Here is a 20,059-nt window from a genome sequence, read left to right as displayed (position 1 = left end):
TATAGCAGCACCTCAGATCATATATGAGCTTTTATATCAGGTGAGCTTAAAAAACGGGGGTAAAGGGTTTGTTCACAAACGCCCCAAAGTTATTGATAAAGAGGAATAGCGCTTTTGCTGACGAAACGGCCGACTCAGAAATCTAAAGGGAAAACACCGGTTTCCAAAAATAGACTGGTGTATTATTTTTAATACAAGGCCAACGTTTTTGACGTTTCGTTAACCAAGATAAATAACTGCCGCAGTTCAGCATTACTGACATTTATATGAATCGTTCTTTAATCAATAAACCATGTTCCTATGTGGAATGATGAACAGTACAATATTTTCATAGGTGCATTCATATCAACAACCCTTTTAAAAATGGCATTACTTAGCTCACTGTATTTTTCTGACATGTCTGCAGCACCTTTAATAGATTTCATCAGTTCATTTGCCTTTGGTTGATAATTCGAGTGTTTAGCTATGCCTAAATATCATATGACAGTTGCTACATGAGTTTTTATGTTTACTTTTGAGAAGTCAAACTGTATAACAGTTATTTTCCTCCCTTGACCTATTTTTATTACATGCTGTGCATTTGTACCCCTTTCCTCGTAGTATTTGGTTAGCTTTTCGTCAGCCAGGTTACGGTTCGAAAACCCTGTGCACACAGGAACAGGTTAGTGTAAACAAACGGAACTACAGTGATCTCGGTATAAATTACTTTAAGTCGTAACTTGCAAATATTGAAAGTTATGATGAAAATTACTAACATTTGTTAAAATATTTGTATCACATTTATACACACACCCCCCTCCAAGAAAACGACCCCCGACCCCCCCCCCCCCCCCCCCCCCCCACACACAAATGAAAAGCAAAAAAAAAAAAAAAAAAAAGAATTGAACTCGGAATGTGTGCTTTAAGTGTAAATTTACCGAACACCTAAACCACTAGGCCACCCAGGCACGTAAATTTAAAGGTTTAACGTTTGACGGGCTGCTAAATCTCAAGATAAATTTTGAGAACGATTTTTTCAGATTTTAGCCATTTTCAACCAGAGGGCCACCTTAAACCAAATTTCTTCAAATGGACTTATGTACAGTCATACTCAAGTAAAACAATTTCAGTGTTTTATTTCTGGTTTAGGGTGACCTTTTGCAACAGTTTGCGATTTTTTAGGCCCATTACGTTACATCTACTATATACTCTATATAATCACGATGATGTTTATGCCTATCAAATAAAGATACTATCAACATATAGATATCTTTATTGGGTAATTTTGGTGAACACAAGTATAAACTGACATTGTATAGCAGAATATTTGTAAAAAATGATATTCAAGAAAAAAGTATTTATGTAGGCGAAATTGCATACCAAGTGCGCTATACTCCTTTTCTTAATATATAAAGTATTCATATCCAGTGTTCTCTCGATATATTGCCCCCGTTATAATACCACCCTCGCTTATTGCCCGAAAAAGACCGCCGCGATGGCCTAGAGGTTAGAGCGTTCACCCCGCATAAGGAAGGCTGGGGTTCGAATCCCAGCCGTGACACACCCAAGTCGTTAAAACACGTAGTGCCAGTCCCATCGACAAACGCTCGGCATCAGGTGTGAATGTCACGGGTCCTCGGAGATGACCTTAAAAATGGATGTCCCGTGTCACAGTAGGTGTGGCACGCTAAAGAACCCTCACTGCTCAATGGCAGAAAGCGCCGAGCAAAGGCCTAAACTTGAAGCCCTTCACCGGTCTAGGTGACATCTCCATATGAGTGAAAAATTCTCGAGAGAGACGTTAAACAAGATACAATCATAATAATATTGCCTGAAAATATTAAAGAACAGATTCCCTCCTGCGTTAACACCCCCGTTCTAATGCCAACCCTGCATAATGCCATATGTCATTGATTTTCACGACGATGGTGAAGTCTTATAGTGCAGATTGCCCAATAGGGACCGTGCTACACTAGGTTTGTTGTGGCCAGGCGACGATGGTGGTCGACCCTCGGATCCCCTGGAAACGGGGACGGGTGTTCTTGAAGATCCGGTGATGGTTGGTCCTCCAGAAGGTGGTGGATAGGTCCATCTCCTCTTTCTTGGGTCGATCGCCCACGGATCCCCACAGTATAGTCGGGGGAAGGGCTTCTTGAAGATAGCTTGCTTAAAATCGGGGAGAAGGATCTTCTTGATGACAGTGTTGAGGGAATAGAATTCTGAATCCTATATTTGATTGACTGAATATATTAAAATGAATAAATAACAGACCTAATTGGGAATTTTTAATATCAGGGACTTATATATGTAGTGTTTGAGTGTTGGCTGGACAGGTCGACAGGGGATGCTTACTCCTTCAAGGAACCTGACTCCATCTCTGGTGTATCCACGGTTCCGTGTTTGCCCAATTCTATATTTTGTATTGCTTATAGGAGTTAACTATGAAGTTGATCACTGTTCGTTATCTTCACCTTACACTTTTATAATTAAAGATCCAACAATAATTAGTTTTGGAAGAAGTATAAACTCTAATGTTAAACGTTAATCAAGTATAATTAAATACTATACCATATTATATGAATGCAATTCAGCAAGATATATATATATATATATATATATATATATATACATGTATTATAAAAATTATTATTGATATGCAGTAAGTCTAAAGATAACTATATATATGGGGTGTTCCTAAAACGGCCGGGAATTGAAAACGGAACGGAAAATGGAAAATATTTTATGCAACACTATCAGGAGGTCAGCATTTTGTAAAACCAAAAGGCTTTTGAACAAGGGAAGCAGAAATTACAAAGAGAACGGGAGGACATACTCAGAATCCACCGTTTAATATACTACACACAAATACACAATATCCACTTAGATTTGTCTTTAGAGCAAAAATACTGAAACATGTATTTATGCCCAAAAGCGGATCCAACGCCGGCGACCCCACCCCTCGTGTAGTTGTTTCCCCAGACCTCCGACCTGTGAGACTGTATAACCCTTCGTTCTGAAATTTCTGGATCCGAAACTAATTGCACACGGTATTTATAATTTAATCGACTTCGGATATGTACTTTGTGCTTACTCACCCCCTTCCCCCCTTCCAACTTTTAAAACTTTGTATCAGTCAACCTGAAAGCTTACATAAAAAGGGGAGGCGAATTATATTCTTATGTGGTAACTTTCACAGGGGTCTGATATACCATTTTTAATTATCATAATTAAAAAGTTCGGTTATACAATCTCTTTCGTTTCGGAAGGTTTCGTTTCGTTTCGGTAGATTTCGTTTCATTTCGCACTTTACAGGTACCCTTTACTGCTGTCGATGTTCTTATACCCTTATAACACGTTCTGAAAACTTGACATTCATAACTCTTTGTAGTATATTTTGGAGGAGTAGTACTTATTAATTAAGTACAGTGTGATAAATACGACTTGTGAATACTATAAGTAATTTGTATCGTTCTGTTGTATAACATTTCTGAAAACCATTGAAGTATTTCCCCTGGATGTTTTTCAGCTTCCTGTCGAAAGTGAATTGTTCCAACCTTTTTTCAGATTGGAATGCGCGAACAAATGTCCCTCTATGTCAATTTTAATAAATTCGCTAATCAATTTAACATTTTAAATTACATGTATACTACTTAAATCATTATCATACACAGGGAAAATAAGCAACATCACAACATCATTTATCAAAAAATTCCCACAGGATGGCGGAAGAGGAAATGACATAACACCAGCTTTTTTTTTTCTTTCATAATTTTTCTCTTTTTTTAAATTCACCATACACGATTATTTGAAAAATGCCTTTCCCAACAGCCTGTGTATGAAGGGTTTCTGTTACGTGTGACTATGATTCAGAAAGTGGGCTTATATTTACACACCATCAGGAGCGACACTTTCTATAATCTGTGGTAATTATCAAATAAATACCTGTGGGTCAACACGTCACCATTGGCTCGACTAGAATATAGATTACCACCACCCCTCCACCCCCACCCCCCAACATATCTATCTAGACCTACTTTACTGTAAGGTTCTTGATATCATTATGTTTACATCAACAGGAAATTTAGTCTTAACAACTGGTACAATTTTATTGTATTAGCCAACCTTCAGTCACTCAGTACGTATACAACTACTGTGTTTGAATACTAGTACTTATCGTGAATGATTATATTAGTACTGTGTTATTTCATTTCTCTATATAGTCAAACCTCGATATCTTGAATTCGATGGGACCACGACTTCCAACTCACTTCGACATACATGTATTCATGGTATTCGAGATATCGATCTTGGAGGTACCTAAGTTCGACTGTATTGAATTCTCTGGACAACCTTGTGCTCGATATAAACAAAGGATATAAACACCGGTCATTCGATGAATATCAATAGAGAGATACAAAAACAGACAAACCCGATTTCTAAATCTTTATGTCAACGACCTTTTCAGTAAAATAAAATGCCAAACCTCTAAATTTAGGTATTAATGGACATCTTGGGGCATTGTAAATTGTATAATTCAAACTTTGATGTTTGACTAAATCATCGGGGGCCGTATGTCACAGTTAAAGTGGGCAGGTCCAAAGTTTCAGTCTATGAACCTCTCCTGTGATCGCCTCTACACAGTCCTATTTCTATACATCAGTTGACGTTCTATTGTGTTTTCAAACGTCATCATCATTTCCAGGAAATGTGCAAAAGCTAGTCACACAGCTCGTGCTAAACAGCACAAAGTTTTCTAGACTTTTGTTGAAATTCTAACACAAAATGTCAAACTATTTTTAGGCAAGATTTGCTCTTAAATGGAGTCAACAGGTATCTCACATTGTTATAAACATTATTGTTTTGCATGGCGATAATTGGTCAACCATCGAACAACAGCTTTCGGTTTGTAGTTCTCCGGACCTGCGCCTTGGCCTGCATACTGAATGACGTCATCATGAATTATGAACAGCCTTTCAGGAACGGCCGCGTATTGAATGGCGCCAGTATTGTCCATGGTGTCAATAAGTAGTGGGCACGGACAGCCCTCGTCTAACAACAGTCGAGCGGCGTCTAATCGTTCTTCCTGAGACGTATGAGAAGAGAGATGAGAATATTTGGATCCTAGAATACCCCATTCATCTGTAGGATGTGCTTCTCTGACGTAAACAACGACAAAGTCTGCGATGTCCGAAAAATCATCCACGATTTGCTTGAACATCGCAAACTTCATCATGAACGGAGGTCAGGTGCAGCTACCAAAGTTGACAATCAAAGGTCTCCAAGGTTTCTGAAAGTCCAGCAGTTTCATCACCCTTTCCGTCTTTACCTCCACAAGTTTTAAATTTGGTGCCACTCTGCCGACGATGGCGGAACGTCGGAAAATCTCCATGGACTTGGGTCTGATTTGTGTGAGTAGGGTCTTGTAGGAAATATTCATTTTCGTTCCCTTTGGGCTAATTCGCTGATTGTAAGCTTCGAACAAATCGGAGATCTTACGTCCCAGGAATGGAATTTTCAAAATTACTATCGTAAAGAGAAGAAGGCGGAGTGCTATCTTCAAACATTTCCACAGCAGAATTAGTGTTACTCCAGGCTGACCTTCGGCTTTCCAGTCATACTCCAGTCGCTCAAACGTGCCCATTATAGTTCCTGATATCAGAAAATAAACGTTATATGCACAATATAAGATGATGCATATACAAGAACATGAAAACTATTTTGCCTTTCCTGCCTAGAGTTCAGGTTCAGTGCAGCCGAGGAATTTTGTTGGCCCCACATTGAGCAGACGTGCACGATACGGGGACATTTAAGATTTCAATTTTGAAAATACACGAGGATATGAACTACGATGCCTCACCGTGAGAGTATGAACTACCACGCCTCACCGTGAGAGTATGAACTACCACGCCTCACCGTGAGAATATGAACTATGACGCCTCACCATGAGAATATGAACTATGACGCCTCACCGTGAGAATATGAACTACCACACCTCACCGTGAGACTATGAACTACCACGCCTCACGTGAGAATATGAACTACGATGCCTCACCGTGAGAGTGTGAACTATGACGCCTCACCGTGAGAATATGAACTACGACGCCTCACCGTGAGAGTATGAACTACCACGCCTCACCGTGAGAGTATGAACTACCACGCCTCACGTGAGAATATGAACTACGATGTCTCACCGTGAGAGTGTGAACTATGACGCCTCACCGTGAGAATATGAACTACGACGCCTCACCGTGAGAGTATGAACTACCACGCCTCACCCAATCGGATCACGCGCTCGTCTTTTTCCGTAACCGGTAAGAAGACTCGGACGTGGATCGGCGCAAGAATTGCATCAAATCGATGCATTTCTTCGCCGGAAGTGCGCCCGTGGATGAGAGTTAAAAGGCCAGAACCGAATCCCTGAATAATATGTTATTTATATTTTCACCACAGTTTCAGTTTTGGTATCATTAACGTCTTATTCACTCTAATACATAACATGTAAGTGGAAATTGATAGTGGCACAATACCTTAGATGTGTATGATATCTTAGATGCATTTGAAAGTTCACGTTTCATAGTGTAACGTACGACTGTGACGTCAAAGTTACGTTTATGTATACGTAACAACCAACTCTGATGGCGTCGATCCACATACGAGGTTCATTTGCGGTTACGTAAATAGCCGAGTAGTTACGATTGCGCCTCACCGTGAGAGTATGAACTATGACGCCTCACCATGAGAATATGAACTACGACGCCTCACTGTGAGAGTATGAACTACCACGCCTCATCGTAACTTTCCCTAGGGGATGATGTGCTAATTTGCTTTTCCTAGGAGCTGATATGCTAATTTGCTTTTCCTAGGAGATGCTAATTTGCGTTACCTAGGTGATATGCTAATTTGATTTTCCTAGGGGATGCTAATTTTCTTTTCCTAGGTGATAAGCTAGTTTGCTTTTCCTAGAAGGTAATATGCTAATTTGCTTTTCCTAGGCGGTGATATGCTAATTTGCTTTTCCTAGATGATGCTTATTTGCCTTTCTTAGGAGCTGATATGGTAATATGCTTTTCCTAGGGGGTGATGTGCTAAATTACTTTTCCTAGGGGATGCTTATTTGCCTTTCCTAGGAGCTGATATTCTAATTTGCTTTTCCTAGGGGGGTGATGTGCTAATTCGCCTTCCTAGGGGATGCTGATTTGTTTTTCCTAGGAAGTGATATGCTAATTAGTGATATGGTAATTTGTTTTTCCTAGGGGATGCTAATTTGCTCTTGCTAGGTGATAAGATCATTTGTTTTTCCTAGAAGGTGATATATTAATTTGCTTTTCCTATGGGATGATATGCTTATTTGCTTTTCCTAGGGGATGCTTATTTGTTTTTCCTAGGAGCTGATATGCTAATTTGCTTTTCCTAGGGGGTGATGTGCTCATTTGCTTTTCCATGGGGATGCTGATTTACTTTTCCTAAGGGATGCTAATTTGCTTTTCCTAGGAGATGATATGTTAATTTGTTTTTCTAGGAGGTGATATGCTAATTTGCTTTTCCTAGGAGAAGATGTGCTAATTTGCTTTTTCTAGGAGCTGATATACTAGTTTGCTTTTCCTAGGGGATGATATGCTAATTTGCTTTTCCTAGGGGATGCTAATTTGCTTTTCCTAGGTTATATGCTAATTTGCTTTTCTTAGGGGATGTTAATTTGCTTTTCCTATGTTATATGCTAATTGTTTTTCTTAGGGGATGCTAATTTGCTTTTCCTATGTTATATGCTAATTTGCTTTTCCTATGTTATATGCTAATTGCTTTTCCTATGTTATATGCTAATTGCTTTTCCTAGGGGATGCTAATTTGCTTTTCCTATGTTATATGCTAATTTGCTTTTCCTATGTTATATGCTAATTTGCTTTTCCTATGTTATATGCTAATTTGCTTTTCCTAGGGGATGCTAATTTGCTTTTCCTAGGAGGTGATATGCTAATTGCTTTTCCTATGTTATATGCTAATTGCTTTTCCTATGTTATATGCTAATTTGCTTTTCCTAGGGGATGCTAATTTGCTTTTCCTAGGGGGTAATGTGCTAATGTGCTTTTCCTAGGGGATTCTAGTTTGCTTTTCCTATGTTATATGCTAATTGCTTTTCCTAGGGGATGCTAATTTGCTTTTCCTAGATTATATGCTAATTGCTTTTCCTAGGGGGTGCTTATTTGTCCTCGTATACGTTATTTCACGTTCCATGTTTTCTATTCATGTGGACCTGACTTTTCCTAAGGGATACTATTTGTCCCGAATTACCTGTTTTACCTACCAGGTGAGATTCACCTGTGTCTATATTTATTGTAATGTATTTACATTAAATTCTGGGATCGTACCTGGTCAATTCCAGGGTTTGGGATATTCAACAATAACTAATTTAAACTAATTGGTATGATTTTAGTGGACTGCCAAAATATACAAATACGTCCTCACCTTTTCTAGGTTAATTATAATCAGACAGATAATCACTATATCAATCAGAGGCAAGCAATGATAAACTGGTAGTGCTAACTTAGCAAAATGTAGAGCCCAGTCACCCTCGGATTACCCCATATACTGTAGGATGCCTTATTCAGGACGGACAATGAGTATAGCGGCCTGGACGACGGTCTGTTCAGCCAATGCGGACGACACCAAAAACAAACTATGGCTAGCCTCTTTACTGGAGGTCAACCTCTTCGTGGCAGGCCAGACTTCTGATGGCCTTCTAAATTCACTCTCTAACTGTAAGAACATGCGAGGAATTGTTTACCATGAATACTTTATTAGTACACATAATCTCGTCCTCTCTACTTGCCGGGGTCTTCTATCAGAATGACACAGACGACTGCGGAGTTTCTCAAATTTAGGGAGGGGGATAACAGTTTGCTGTTTTACAGCCTAATAGACTATGCTACATAAGCATACTCCATACCATTCGATAGAGGAGTAAATGAGAAAAGTTGTGATGTGTAGTATATGCACCTTCTTTCATGAATGGGTCTGTCAGATGCAAAAAATAAGGGTACGCGAAAAGAAAAATCCAAATGTTTTTGACAATTTGCAAAAAATGGCAGAAAGGTTATTTTATGGCAATTATATCGAAGCTAAAGTAGTTAAATGTGATAAGCACAACTAACATAAATCTACACATATTAAGACATGTGAGTTTACATATACATTATGTAATACTTACAAGGTTATGTATAGTTAACATAGTAACACGTGGCACTGTATAAGCAATGATTTTAAATCAAGATTTAACAGTTTAGCTGGTCTGATTTTGCATGTTTGTGGATATCTATTAATGTGTGTTCATATTGGGACACAGAGGCGAGACTGAAAGTCAAAACCGTTGCCAATATAACAAAGCCTGTAAATAAGACCAAAGAGAAATGACTCAGTGGTCCTCTTTCGCCGATTGCAAGTGCGAGAAGTCAACCCTGAAGACGTACATATTCATGAGCTGTCCACAATATCTTCCTCGCCCTTTTGTAATGAAGGGAATATGAAAAAAACTACGAAGTCAGGCCCAGCAAAGAAGCTCTAGGCATCAATATATTGCAATACTGGCCAATTCAGTGGGATTGTATCATCAGCATACATACAGAATGAAATGTCATTGATACAAGGAATTAAGTACACTATCTGTCACATTTCCCGACCTTGCTGGTGTCTTGCTGAAGTTTATGATGAAATCCTTTGACAAAAATCAAGGTATAGAATCAGTGGCTGTTGAATTTAACAGATATGACCAAAACCTTAGTGTGAAGGCAGCTGAACGAAACATGCATGGAGAAACAGAGCAAGCTAAATACGTTATCCAAGCAAATTGTCAGGTTCTGAATCACCAACGATTCCTGAAGGTATAAGGAAGCATAGCTGTCCATGTTGCTTTTGTCTCTGACCACATTGTCAGAGAATAATTCTTGCTGGAGGGGTTCATGAAGGACATATACCGGTAGCTAAACTTGTCACTTCCAAAAAGGCAGCTACCATTCCTAGCCTTTTCAGTTCCCAAGAAGAAGCGGATACAAGAATGCTGCTTCATGCCATCGACCTGTTTTCCACTCATGATCAACTGGTTGTTCGAAAGTGATGATACTGATGTTTTGGTGCTGTTGGGCTAAACATGAAATATATATTTGTTTCCTGTTACCAAAGCAAAAATTCTAAGTAGATAGGTAAATTTTTAAAATTATTATTGTTGTTTGATTTAGAAGCTAACCCGGATCGGAATCAAAACCCATTCTGATCCGGAAATATTTTTTGTCCGGATAATTAATCAGAAACAAATCCAAGTCAGCAGCTTTGAGTCCAGGTACATGTAACTCAGGAAATAAACATATATTTTTGGCATTGTTATGCTATTGCAGCGATAACATGTTCACTGATTTTGTGTATATGCTGGCAGGCCATAACAATCGACAAGCAACTTTACAGCCCTGTCCATTCCATTGTGATAGAACTTGATGTGAAGTTCTTTGAAAGTCTCCCAGCAGCACATGCACTTATGGAATGTGACAGCACAATCAGTTTATACCAAATGGGAGAGCGCGATGCTGACACAAAACTGCAGGTACATGTTGGAAAGGACATCCATTCACTGACAACCCAGGGTCGACCACCATCGTCGCCTCGCTGCAACAAACCTAATGTAACAGGGCCCCTACTAGGCTGTCTGTACTATAAATCTACACCATCATCAAATTAACCTGCCTCACATTTGCCTCTAACAGAAGATGCCTACAGGATGTCATCAGAGCAAGGTACCAGACCAGCATCTGGTGTCAAAGTCACATTGCCAATCTGAACGACAACAGAGGGTATGTGTCAGATGGTCAGCTTGAACCAGTACTTTATACCAAAGAATCAGCTACAGTGGAAGTCCGCAACCTCACTCATACACGTATGTACTGTACAGACCTTGACCGCCGACAATCCAATAATTGTCGCTGACCGCTGAACCACCTTTACCACACAGAGTTTTGTTCATGTGACGGCGGACAGCCACTGTCCGAACATTCTAACGGCTCCTGTTGACTCAACAGTGATGATAATCTTCACTGAGAATCTTTTACTCAAACGATGGTGATCTTGACGTGATATACATTCACAACTTTACTTTTATTGTTCACTACAATATATGTTATTTTGTACTTGTGGTGCAAATAGAATAAGCTTTTCATTTACGTGATCATCACGTGGAAAAATCATATTGCTGGAGAATTGGTGTCTGTTTTGTATACTTTCCAATTAACAATTATAGTCATCCATGTTTTTATTCTGCTCATTTTCCTGCCCATATATTTAACAATTAGTGAATAGTTTATGATTTATGACATTGTAAGAATATGGATGTATGAAAGGTGAAGATAACAGTGATCAATCTCGTAACTCCTATAAGCAATACAAAATAGAGAGTTGGGCAAAAACAGAACCCTGAACACACCAGAGGTGGGATCAAGTGTCTAGGAGGAGTAAGCATCCCCTGTCGACCGGTAGCACATGTATTTTTAGCACATATGACGTACTTATAACATATGTGACAGCAGTGTTTGAAATTAACCATAGACCGATAGACCAAGCGTATGTCAAATGACACTGGTCTATGCCAATTGTAATTGAGATATATATGTACCAAATTGTCTATGCCGATTTCTAGATTTAAAGCAATAAAGTTATATCTCAAAGGACCCAGCATGGTCAGTGAACGTATGATAAACGTTATGAGGAAAGGAAGACATTGTTATGGAAATAGAAAGAAAATATGCTTTCTCAGTACGTTAGAAGTAAATGAAAATGTAATAAATTTGTGTCATTTTTTTCAATGTTGTGATCTATGCCAATTCGATGAGGTCTTTGTCATCTTGTTTTGACATAGACCTGTGGTCTACACCAAGTTTTAAACCAATTTCGAACACTGGTGACATAAGCAATGTGTAAACTTGTATAGATAATATCACTGTCTTTAACATTGTACGAATATATATCTGTAGTTATTTCAAATGCCGCATTGATGACAAAGTGGATATGGTACTTCAACAGTGTTAGGGATTTAGATTTACTTGTGGTTTTAAGAAATTATTCAGTATATTTTCATGTCGCAAGCAATAGGAATTCTTATCATAACTGCACCAGTTCCTTTGAAGTTGTTGGCGAATTCAAAGTACTATAGTGGGAGGTTTGATTATAATGAATCATTGCCATTAAAAAGACAAATAAGCCATTCTAAACTTGCTGCTATTTGGCTTCAACTCGTAAATGGTTTTCTGGATATGGCTTTTAGCATATGAAAACAACTTTAAAATGAAAATCCACCAACTCCATACACTTTCATGTAACTGTGGAGCGAAAGTACCTGATGACTTAGTAGGTGTGCCATACTTTTGACCAACAGCACTAAAACAATGTATCTAGGCTGTCATACAGCTTATTCATGCTACTTTTGCATTGTCGTGAATGCTTAACCACTTTAGCTTTGATATAATAACCATATTATATAAATCCACAAAATTTAGGCGGTTTCTCTTTGGGGAGGGGGATAACATTTTGCTGTTTTACAGCCTAATAGACTATGCTACACAAACATACTCCATACCATTCGACAGAGCAGTAAATCAGAAAAGATTTGATGTGTATTACATACAACTTCATTCATGAATGGGTCTATTAGATGCAAGAAATAAGGGTACGTGGAAAGAAAAATGCAGACGTTTTTGACAATTTTAGTCCGTATTTCTTTCATTATTAAAAAAACTTGCCTAGTGTTGGTTTATAAAAGACATGATACAATCACTGGATCAGGCTGCATGGTTTAGAACCAACTTTGTTTGATTCCCCGCATAGAGTCGGCCATAAATGTACAAAATGTACTTGCTATTTTTTCCCCCAGAAATTGTGACTTTGTGACAGAAAATCCAAATTTAAGCTAAGTCAAACAGATTTTATCAGACTACAACCATCATTTCCATAATCTAGACAAAATTCTGCATCAAATCAAATTGGTTGTACTTTGTTCTACCTAGGTTGGTGTCATCTTAGAATTTGACCTCGTGGCCACTGCACTATTTGGGTCAGCATGGAGTCACAAACGGGGTCAATGTATTAGCTTCTGGTTCACAAATTGACGTAAAAGGTATCAGTAAGAATCTTCTTGGAAACATACTTATATGATACATATGGATATAGATATAGAGGTATTAATTTAAACTTCTTTCGTATAAAATTTCGTATCACGTCCTAGAAAAACTCGCTATTGAAAAGGAGAAAAACTCTTACATCAAATCTGACTTAGAGAACTGTATAAATTTAAAAAGCCACCAATATTTGTGACAATATAGATGAAAATAGAATTTTGTCAGAAGTCTTACCTATAATATTATTTGCTGTTCTTACACCGCATCGCCATTGTAACCAAGATATGATAATGGCGCACGAGGTCACAAAATAGACCGTATACTCGATTGGACGTACATCTTTTGTATCGCTCAGTCTGTCGCTTGCCTGACCACTTTGCAGACCATTGTGTTAGAAGCCAAATTTTCCGTGCTGGTAGACTTGAGACCACTTATTACTGACGCATCGTAAAATTAAGGAATTCCCGAGACAATGAATAAAAGGACTCCATTAGAAATAAGCCATGTGGCTTTCATTGGTAATCATGGGCATATGCATATGCATTATACCCACCATACTTTTAATATCAAATAGCTTAAGTTTTCCTTTTTGCTCTATATATTGTACAAGATCTCTTTTGTTTTAAAGGTATGGATTTCTATGACATTTTCTTGTATATTTGCCTATTCTTAAATAAATAATCTTTTTAAAAGTATTGTGAGACAATTAAAGCTATACATGTAGTATTCTTTGGATATCACGGACACCGTAGGAATTAAAAGCATGAAAGGTGAAGATAACGAACAGTGATCAATCTCATAACTCCTATAAAGGTGAAGATAACGAACAGTGATCAATCTCATAACTCCTATAAAGGTGAAGATAACGAACAGTGATCAATCTCATAACTCCTATAAAGGTGAAGATAACGAACAGTGATCAATCTCATAACTCCCACAAGGAATACAAAATAAAGAGTTAGGCAAACACGGACCCCTGGACATACCACAGGTGGGATAAGGTGTCTAGGAGCAGTAAGCATCCCCTATCGATCAGTCTTTCATACAATACATTTGTACATGTAATACATTAATACATTTGTCTATAATGCAAAAAATGTAATGGTTAGGTTTTTTAAATACTTTTTTTTTCAATATTGGCCTCACAATTAACCAATTCTCTTAAGAATCCTGCATGGAATACAATACTGTAGAATCTGCATCTGTGTCAGAGACATACGAATACTGAATGATCTAAATGCACGGAATATTTGGTGACAATATGCTTCTTTCAGACAAGTATCAAAAGTAGATTTCACGGAATCAAGGGTCAATGCACATGACTATAAATAGCTTGGATATTTATTCAATATTAGATTACTACATGTAATGAAATTGTTCAGTCTGACTAAAGCCAGCCCTACTACTTCACTTCATTGTAGGTTTCTACATAGGTTACAACGAAATGAATTATGGTGAGACTGTAAAATTGTCGCGATACATGTGATATAGTAAACTATTCTTAGAACGACCACATGTATTGACTTCCTTAGAATTTCTGTAGCCATACAAGGAAGGGTTTTTTTAAAATGTAAAAATAAACTTGCACCAGGTCAACGATTAGGGACATAGTTAGACAGCAGGTTCAGGAAACTTTTGATGTTATTAATGAGAGATCACGATCAGTGCGTTATTTTCGGTCCCAGCTGCTTTCGTTGATTAAACTAAGGGGCGAGATCAAAAGATCAATGTCGGATAAAAAGCTAAATTCAAATAGTTAGGGGGAGGGGGATAAAATCTCCCATAAGTTTCTGTCATTCGACATAGATCACACTTTCGTGGAAAAAGAAAAAGGCAATCGACTGTTAAAAACCATATAATAATATTACATTTTAATAAACATTTAATAGTTTTTTATGTACGCTTTCATTTGTGGATAAACAGTAGAAGGGGTGTACAGAGTGTTATTTATAACCGTGTGTTTTTAGTTAGTTTCAACATCCATTTAAAGGGGGTGAGGGGGCTTGGTGAAAACTATGTGAATTTAGTTTTTGGTCAGACATTGAACTTTTGAACTCGCCCCTAATGCTTTTTGACGTCTGGTGACATCACGATCTTTCACTAATTTTAACTGTCCGAGATATGAACTGTCACACGCTACACGTGACGGTCGTTAAGAATGGAAATGGGATACAGTTACGTTAAGGGGGTCATACAAGATACACATTGCTTTTGAAATATTTTTTTATATAAAGCACAGAAATAGCAATAAACTCTTAAAAAACATAACTGCCCTAAGTGAAGAAATATTTAATATAAAGCAAAGAAAATTTCACTTTTATTTGGATGCTGACTTCCGCCCCTTCCGGGAGTTAAACTCTTGACCTGCGGAACCAAATCTCCTAGCAGCATACGATCAGCGTGAGTAAAAATCCACACAAGTAATAGCATAGATAGGAATTTTTCCTTCTTCCATATTTGTTGAAGAAGCAACTGTCTATGATGTCAAAATGTCTTGTCCTCAATTTATCGTGGGGAATGGTCGTGTAAAGTGATGAAAATGCATACGTTTTGATGTTCATTCGAGAAAAGTTTTTCAATTTCAAGTTCACTGAAAGTTCTTTTGAATTGTTTATAATTCCTATATGATTTATACCACTTCTGGTATATCTTTGCTCCTCACGAACATATTAACAGCTGTGAAGGAGAAACCTCAAACGCACTGTACCAAGTTTCAAATTCAATTTTTATTTTTCTCATTCGCTGTGTTAACAAGCAAGCTGAAGCCAGCATCCATGTGGTCACAAACTTAGCCCTCTAACCACAACCACTGAGCCACGATAGAGGCAAAAGTAACATCTCGATATTTATCCCACTAAAATGGTTGGACACAATGGGTTTTGTCCGCAACCTATACACACTTGTCTGCAATCTTATCACGTAAAGATGGCGGAGACATCATGCTTCACAAATGAAATGTTAAAATTTTAAGACAGACAGCTGTCAACTCAAATAGTTCCCACTAACCCGTTCTTGGTCAAGCTGAAATTACGTAAGTTGTAATATAAGTAAGGGGGAAATGAGCTGGACCGAGAATCAAACTCGTAACCCTTGTATTACTAGTCAGATGTTCTAACCACTGAACTACTCAGGCCAATATCCACTGTCAATATAGACCTAACTACTAGTGTCATGACCTTTGAACTTGTGACTTGAAAACCAATGTAGGTCATCTACTTTTTAGGGAGTACCAGTGTACCTAGTTAGATGTCTGACATGCAAAGGGTTGTCAAAATAGTGAGCAGCCAATACCTTCCCATGTCTAGAGTAGTTTAATAATTGAACCTGTGACCTCAAAATCAATAGTGATCATCTAAACTTTAGGGGAAACCAAAATAACAAGTTTGATGTCTATCAAGTAAAGGGTTCTACAGATATTGAGTAGTCAACACTACAGATATTGAGTAAACAACACTACAGATATTGAGTAGACAATGCTACAGATATTGAGTACACAACACTACAGATATTGAGTAGACAACACTACAGATATTGAGTAGATAACACTACAGATATTGAGTAGATAACACTACAGATATTGAGTAGACAACACTACAGATATTGAGTAGATAACACTACAGATATTGAGTAGATAACACTACAGATATTGAGTAGACAACACTACAGATATTGAGTAGACAACACTACAGATATTGAGTAGACAACACTACAGATATTGAGTAGACAACACTACAGATATTGAGTAGACAACACTACAGATATTGAGTAGATAACACTACAGATATTGAGTAGATAACACTACAGATATTGAGTAGTAGACAACACTACAGATATTGAGTAGTAGACAACACTACAGATATTGAGTAGACAACACTACAGCTATTGAGTAGACAACACTACAGATATTGAGTAGATAACACTACAGATATTGAGTAGACAACACTACAGATATTGAGTAGACAACACTACAGATATTGAGTAGTAGACAACACTACAGATATTGAGTACAGATATTGAGAAGATAACACTACAGATATTGAGTAGACAACACTACAGATATTGAGTAGACAACACTACAGATATTGAGTAGATAACACTACAGATATTGAGTAGACAACACTACAGATATTGAGTAGATAACACTACAGATATTGAGTAGATAACACTACAGATATTGAGTAGACAACACTACAGATATTGAGTAGACAACAGTACAGATATTGAGTAGACAACACTACAGATATTGAGTAGACAACAGTACAGATATTGAGTAGACAACACTACAGATATTGAGTAGTAGACAACACTACAGATATTGAGTAGATAACACTACAGATATTGAGTAGATAACACTACAGATATTGAGTAGATAACACTACAGATATTGAGTAGTAGACAACACTACAGATATTGAGTAGATAACACTACAGATATTGAGTAGATAACACTACAGATATTGAGTAGTAGACAACACTACAGATATTGAGTAGTCAACACTACAGATATTGAGTAGACAACACTACAGATATTGAGTAGATAACACTACAGATATTGAGTAGATAACACTACAGATATTGAGTAGACAACAGTACAGATATTGAGTAGACAACACTACAGATATTGAGTAGATAACACTACAGATATTGAGTAGTAGACAACACTACATATATTGAGTAGATAACACTACAGATATTGAGTAGATAACACTACAGATATTGAGTAGATAACACTACAGATATTGAGTAGACAACACTACAGATATTGAGTAGATAACACTACAGATATTGAGTAGTAGACAACACTACAGATATTGAGTAGATAACACTACAGATATTGAGTAGATAACACTACAGATATTGAGTAGACAACACTACAGATATTGAGTAGATAACACTACAGATATTGAGTAGTAGACAACACTACAGATATTGAGTAGATAACACTACAGATATTGAGTAGACAACACTACAGATATTGAGTAGATAACACTACAGATATTGAGTAGATAACACTACAGATATTGAGTAGACAACACTACAGATATTGAGTAGATAACACTACAGATATTGAGTAGACAACACTACAGATATTGAGTAGACAACACTACAGATATTGAGTAGACAACACTACAGATATTGAGTAGACAACACTACAGATATTGAGTAGACAACACTACAGATATTGAGTAGACAACACTACAGATATTGAGTAGACAACACTACAGATATTGAGTAGTAGACAACACTACAGATATTGAGTAGTAGACAACACTACAGATATTGAGTAGACAACACTACAGATATTGAGTAGATAACACTACAGATATTGAGTAGTAGACAACACTACAGATATTGAGTAGATAACACTACAGATATTGAGTAGACAACACTACAGATATTGAGTAGACAACACTACAGATATTGAGTAGTAGACAACACTACAGATATTGAGTAGATAACACTACAGATATTGAGTAGATAACACTACAGATATTGAGTAGTAGACAACACTACAGATATTGAGTAGTAGACAACACTACAGATATTGAGTAGACAACACTACAGATATTGAGTAGACAACACTACAGATATTGAGTAGACAACACTACAGATATTGAGTAGACAACACTACAGATATTGAGTAGTAGACAACACTACAGATATTGAGTAGACAACACTACAGATATTAAGTAGTAGACAACACTACAGATATTGAGTAGACAACACTACAGATATTGAGTAGACAACACTACAGCTATTGAGTAGACAACACTACAGATATTGAGTAGATAACACTACAGATATTGAGTAGACAACACTACAGATATTGAGTAGACAACACTACAGATATTGAGTAGACAACACTACAGATATTGAGTAGATAACACTACAGATATTGAGTAGACAACACTACAGATATTGAGTAGATAACACTACAGATATTGAGTAGACAACACTACAGATATTGAGTAGATAACACTACAGATATTGAGTAGACAACACTACAGATATTGAGTAGACAACAGTACAGATATTGAGTAGACAACACTACAGATATTGAGTAGACAACAGTACAGATATTGAGTAGACAACACTACAGATATTGAGTAGTAGACAACACTACAGATATTGAGTAGATAACACTACAGATATTGAGTAGATAACACTACAGATATTGAGTAGACAACACTACAGATATTGAGTAGACAACACTACAGATATTGAGTAGATAACACTACAGATATTGAGTAGTAGACAACACTACAGATATTGAGTAGATAACACTACAGATATTGAGTAGACAACAGTACAGATATTGAGTAGTAGACAACACTACAGATATTGAGTAGTCAACACTACAGATATTGAGTAGACAACACTACAGATATTGAGTAGATAACACTACAGATATTGAGTAGATAACACTACAGATATTGAGTAGACAACAGTACAGATATTGAGTAGACAACACTACAGATATTGAGTAGATAACACTACAGATATTGAGTAGTAGACAACACTACAGATATTGAGTAGATAACACTACAGATATTGAGTAGATAATACTACAGATATTGAGTAGATAACACTACAGATATTGAGTAGACAACACTACAGATATTGAGTAGATAACACTACAGATATTGAGTAGTAGACAACACTACAGATATTGAGTAGATAACACTACAGATATTGAGTAGACAACACTACAGATATTGAGTAGACAACACTACAGATATTGAGTAGACAACACTACAGATATTGAGTAGACAACACTACAGATATTGAGTAGGTAACACTACAGATATTGAGTAGACAACACTACAGATATTGAGTAGACAACACTACAGATATTGAGTAGTAGACAACACTACAGATATTGAGTAGATAACACTACAGATATTGAGTAGTAGACAACACTACAGATATTGA

The sequence above is a fragment of the Ostrea edulis genome, chromosome 6 (assembly GCF_947568905.1).
Source record: "Ostrea edulis chromosome 6, xbOstEdul1.1, whole genome shotgun sequence".
Classification (NCBI taxonomy): Eukaryota; Metazoa; Mollusca; class Bivalvia; order Ostreida; family Ostreidae; genus Ostrea; species Ostrea edulis.
Note: the sequence above shows the minus strand (reverse complement) of the source record.